The following is a 6,000-nucleotide window of genomic DNA, read 5'->3' as shown; positions in this document are numbered from 1 at the left end:
ATCTAAAGATATACTGTGATCCGTAATCGCACTGCACGTCCTTCCAATATTAGGTTTTGTGAGATCCATTTTAAAAATGGCATCATTCAAGTGTTTTCGTTCTGCATCAGGGGTGTACCATGTGCAAAAGCGAAACGCATTATTACAGTTTGAGGGTAAACTCTGAACATGTCGGCAAATCTCTCTTAAATTGCATGGCAAACCCTTACCTGCCCCCCTCTCGTGACTGAGGCAGCAGCATGGAAAGGGCACGATCAACAAGATAACATTTATTTCCAATCCCTGACTGTGAAATTTAGAAAATTGAGTGCAAAACAGGTTCTATTTATACACATTGACATTTTGGACAAATATTTAAAACGATTGAATAAGTGGACAATGGGAAGTTATCAGAATGTATTTCTGGTAAGTCCAGAAATAAATATTTTGCAACAGTCGGGGATTAAGATTAGATGTTTGATAGATTCATTTTGAAGTGTGTGTGTGTGTGTGGGGGGGGTGGGGGGGGGGAGATTTTACTGTCAAAGTCTATTGAACTCCCCTTATTTAACAATACCAAACTATAAATGTTAGAATAGAATTGGGGCCCATAGAATTGCAAATCCCAAAGCCTCAAATGGATTCTGTTTGAAAAAAGAGTTAAGAGAGAGAGGGAGAGACAGCGAAGAGAGAGAAAAAAACACACAGAAAAGCTATTCCTGCCGTAATCGTTTCCTCTTCTGCTCAATAGAACAGTCAAAGAGGCTGGGCTGACCGTGTTGCTTCCTTATCACTGTGCAACAGACTGTCTAGAGCTCTTATCCGTGACTGCACCTTGCTAAGCTACATCCTTTCCCTCTCTTCACATAGGAAATCTACACAATCCAGAAAAAAAAAACTTTAAAAGCACACAAATGGAGGCTGGAGAAAATGGCTCTGTCCAGATCCCCTCAGACCAGAGAGGGTAAGCTCGCTTTTTCCCTTCCAATTTATTTTTTAAAAAAAGAGAGAATCTAAAGATCGGGTTAAGATCTACTGTAGCTGCACCATGAGAGTGAAATGTACCAGCATAAAACAAACGGGAGAGAATTAAACAACGCAGAAACTAAACTAAGACAATTTAAATATATATTTATATATATATATATATATATGACAGTGCACGTAAAACGGTTTGAAAGCACAGCTCTCCTCCTGAATTTCAGGCTCACTGGAACTCTTATGTTTTTAGATATTTGAAACTTAAGTCAGCGTGCAGTAAATTGGCTAACTGATTTCGTGAACTAGGTATGCGGAAGCGTTAGAAAAATTAATTTTGCAAGTGGTATATTGGAGGTTTGGGAGATTAGGTTAGAATATAACCGATGTGCTGGTTGGTGAAAAGGGAAATAAACGTGTTGCCCGATTCTAGGTTTCAAGTCTGAAGTAGAAAATAGAATATATTCTACAAGCAATAAATTTCGTCGGCTGGTGCGCATTTTTTTTTTTCGTTTTGCAAACTGGACACGACCCCGTTATTTTATCAACGTTAGAAAACACCATGTTGTTAAAGAGACTTCTATAGAAATCCCAACCTCTTTCTCTCTGGACGTTTTTAATGCGAATTGGAAAAGTGCATTCATGGTGCTAAACGGGACTTGGAGCTATTCCCCTGGTTTAGCCTGTGGAGTTAGTGATGGTAATTGTAAAACAAAATATAATGTGAATTGTGTGGAGATTTGCCTCATTGAGAGCCCCAGTGCGAGGATTTTGCGGCTAAAGTTCAATGGAGTTTTTATTTGTTTTTCGAATTCTAATTCTCCTCTTGCTTATTTAATGTTTGAAGGAGTGGGATTATTTTAACCCTCTGGTTAAATCCTGAAATCTCTCTATCATTCAAACGGAGGCAAACTTTGTTACATTAATTTCCTTTTGCTAACATAATTCCAAGCGAGGTAACACGCAGTACGCTGCTGCAAAAGAGGAATTCGGTGTTTTGAAAACCAAACACTTTGCTAATTTAAGCATGTTGCAATTTTCACGCATAGCAATTTACAAAATAACACAAACTCTCCTTGGTGAACCGCCCTGAACTTCAGGAGGGTCGTGTCTCATTCCAAATGCCCTGTTTGAAACTGGACAGCGACCCCGGAGGATGAGTCAGGAAGGGAGAGACCGGTCCAGAGCGAGAGAGATCACTCATCGGTGGCCTCGTTGTTTCAGAATGGATTAATTATAGGTGAAATCAAGGTCCCCACGTGGAACACTGGTCCTTGAGGTCAGAAATTATTAGGAGGACATCAGCGAGAATACATTTTCACTTTGTGTATTCATAAGCTACAGCCGATCCAAGATATAAAGGAGGGAAACTGATGTTCTTACTTGGGGAAAATGAACCCAAAAAGCGGGCCCCCAAACATGTCCATGTAAAATTAAGCTTGCTACTGAAAACCTGGCTACAAACGATCCCTCTCCAGCCTTGGGAGCAGGAGCTGCTCAGTAAACTGGGACTTAGTTTTGTTCCTGAAATTTCCCAATATTTTATCATCCAAGTCTGCAGATTCGTTTGGATTTTTATTTTTGCTTATTTGTCAGCAATGTTTCCAATGCTGTAGAAAGCCACCTCTGGTTAATCTGAGATCGCCATGGCTCTGGTGAGGGGAGAGGCTGAGAAGGTGTAATCTTCATGGTAACCTCAGCTGTTGTGGGAATTGAACCCATACATCGCTCTGCGTTCAAAGCAGCCCCTTCCACCCCCCCCCAAGCAAGTCATGCAGGACCGATGTTGTGGCATTAAGCTACAGCATGAACCTTGTCTCTGTCAAACGTTTGGAAAGTGGTATATATGTGTTACATTTAACCGGTAGCTAAATCCCACCGAATAAAAGGCATTGAATTCCATCCAGGGACTAGATTACTCCTGTGTCAGATGGAAAAAGCCCAGGTTGGACCTACCGCTATTACATTCAGTCTCCTACACAACACTATCGGGGAGAGTATTTTGCACATATTTTCCCCCCTAATCAACCTGTCCAGAGCTTTAATTACACATATCTGCTGCACATGGTTTCCATGACCACTGCATTACAAGAGTTCCCTCCTCAGAGCATTATATTAAACTGAGGGAGGAGTGCCTAGTTCATTTCCCAATATGACACCTGACCCCTCCCCCCCCCCCCCCCACCTCAAGAGTTAGGTTGCTAGAAGTTTAATTTTAAAACAAAAACTCTGCAGTTTAGGAGGTTAACGTGTGACTCAGAGTCATTCAGCATAAAAACAGGCTGTTCGGCCCACCATGTCTTTGCCCACTTGCCCTTAGTTCCTAGCCTGCTATTACCTTGTTCATCTACATAGAGTCGTAGAGATGTACAGCATGGAAACAGACCCTTCGGTCCAACGCCGACCAGATATCCCAACCCAATCTAGTCCCACCTGCCAGCATCTGGCCCATATCCCTCCAAACACTTCCTATTCATATACCCATCCAAGTGCCTCTTAAATGTTGCAATTGTACCAGCCTCAGCTCATTTCATCCCCGTACCACCCTCTGTGTGAAAAAGTTGCCCCTTAGGTCTCTTCTTTATCTTGCTTCTTAAGTGTTGCAAAAGAATCTACCTCCATCACCCTCTCTGACAGTCCACTCCATATTTCTCTGGGTGAAAGAATTATTTCTCAAATCTCGTCTTAACCACTTGCTTGATCAAAGTGTGACAAGGGGAACAGGTAAAGTAAACGATAGACACTATTTCCAATTGTATGGGAGGAGATGGCATGGTAATGTTGAGGTTTTGAAAGCCAGATCTTTCAGGAGTGGATTAGGAATTTCGACACTCTTTCTTAGAATAGTCAAAGATTGGAACTTGCTGCATTTAATTGTATATTTAAAATTATGGTTTTTTAAAAAAAATCAAATGGCTAAGGGCTATGGGACAAAGGCAGAAATGAAGTTAGATCAGGGATGAGCTTTGAGGGTTGAAACAGTTCCTGTGTTCCAGTGTTCAGTCCATGTACAAATACCATGCTACAGACATGTTCCAGTGTAATTAAAAAAGAAAATGGCTCGCTGATCTATTGTTATCACAGTAATCGAAGTTTCTAATGAGGAACAGAACAAGTGCTGACTGCAAACTATGTACGTAATTGTGGCCTGTCAAATAACTCCAACCGTGCCTTGTTGCTTCCTTGTTTACTAGGCTTTGTTTTTGTGAAGTTCAAGATGTTTTTTGTTTTCCTTTTGAGTTTTAATAGGGAGGGGAAGGGACTTGCATTTTTCCAAACTGGGGTTTGCGAAGCTAAAAATATAAACTGAAAATGAAACCCGGGCACTAAATGCTGATGTCGAAAGTGCCTTACTTTGCAGTGTGCTCCTGCCACCCTGCACTTTCCGGAATAATTGCTCTGACTAGAGATTGGATTGGCCACAGTGAAATGCTGGGAACGGAAAATGCGCGCGAGTGCTCCCGGATTTGTTGGAAGTGGGGAGCTCACTGAAGGGTACAGAGAAAAAAACCCATCCTCTGTTTTAGTTGGGTCGAAAGCTTAGCTTTTAAGGAGGGCCTTAAATAAGGGGAAAGGGTGAAGAGGTTCTGTCAGTATTTATAGAGCCTGGGCAGTTAAACGCATGCAGTGGTTAAAATTGGGAGGGGGAGGTAACAAGGAACAAGGAATGAGTCAAGGAATGGAGGTATAGAGAGGCCTGGGTGGGATATGAGGCTGGTCAAGATTGCAGAGAGTAGGAAAGGGGCCCTTATGGTGCAGTGCTAGTGTCCCTACCTCTGAACCAGCAAAGGCTTGGGTTCAACTCTCACCTGCTGCATAGTATGTGATGATACCTCTGAGAAAGTTGATTAGAAACCATTTAAAGTGCTCTTGTGGCATAGTGCCCCTACCTCTGGCCCAGAAGTATGGGGTTAAGCCTGACCTGCTCCAGAGGTGTGTCATAACATGCTTGAAGAGGCTGGTTTTCAAAGGAAAAAAAACATTTCCAAAGACTCAGAGAGGCAAGGATGTGGAGGGATTTGAAAGCAGGGTTGATCAACTTTAAAACTGAAATATTAACGAGGCACTTTGAGGGTCTTTATATGAGCATGTTAATCAGTGAATTTGTGGAGGGAATGTAGCCACAGAATATAATTGTTTTATGACATTCCAGTATTGACAGGAAGAGTCCTGAGCAGCTTAGACCCTAGAATAGCATTAAGACAAACTGACTTTTTTCCCACATTATGGTCACTTCACAACAGAAGGGAACTTAGTTGACCACTTGAAGCCAGCATGCCTAATCTAGGACATGATGTGTCTTTGTCAGATGTATCCTGTACTTTTAACACAAATAAACAGGTCAATAGATGTTTGAATTCTTGAGGAGTTCAGAGCTATGAGGTGTTGAGGCCTGGGACACATTACCCATGATCTAATAAAATGCCAGGGCAAATAAGAGGGGCTGAATGGCCAACTCTTAGTTCTTATAATCCTATGGTTGTGTCTGTCTGCATGTTAGACACTTTCATATCTTCACTGCATTCCAATGGTGACTGAACCTCAAAAGGACTTCATTGAGTAGAACCCCAAGGAATGTTTCAGAAGGATCTACTCAATAGAGAAATTATGAACATTAAAAGATGCAGAATTATATGTAATCGGTTTGGAGATTGGACACAAAGATTAAGAAGAGCTTAAGAAGAAGGGTTCCTGAAGAAGGGCCTATGCCCGAAATGTCGATTCTCCTGTTCCTTTGATGCTGCCTGACCTGCTGCACTTTTCCAGCAACACATTTTTAAGCTCTGATCTCCAGCATCTGCAGTCCTCACTTAAGAACAAAGGAAATATTCGGAATGTGAGAAAAGCCCCCAGTCTCTTAAGATAACTCATCAATTTTATGGTAAACAATTTCAACACAACAACTATCCCTTTTTGCTTGTATTCACGCCATTAACTAAGTATATAACAATGCACACGGTACATGAACCAAGCTGTACGGGCATAGATTAAAATTGCCAGGTATGATGTTGTGGGTCTTACATGGACATGATTGCAAAGGGG

General features: G+C 41.6%; 1 protein-coding gene across 1 annotated transcript in view; it reads left to right on the top strand.

The window, feature by feature from the left end:
- The first annotated feature begins 806 nt into the window (after nt 1–806).
- LOC122552224 (uncharacterized) overlaps nt 807–6,000 on the top strand; it is a 36,779-nt gene continuing 31,585 nt past the window's right edge. The window contains exon 1 of the mRNA XM_043694868.2: nt 807–943. The gene's annotated coding sequence lies outside the window, so the exon portion shown is untranslated. The remainder of the gene's footprint in view (nt 944–6,000) is intronic.

This window comes from Chiloscyllium plagiosum, unplaced genomic scaffold (assembly GCF_037043375.1).
Source record: "Chiloscyllium plagiosum isolate Xiang-an unplaced genomic scaffold, Cpla_swu_hap1 HiC_scaffold_45, whole genome shotgun sequence".
Lineage (NCBI taxonomy): Eukaryota > Metazoa > Chordata > Chondrichthyes > Orectolobiformes > Hemiscylliidae > Chiloscyllium > Chiloscyllium plagiosum.
The sequence above is the reverse complement of the archived record's forward strand: the minus strand, read 5'-3'. Positions and strand labels throughout refer to the sequence as shown.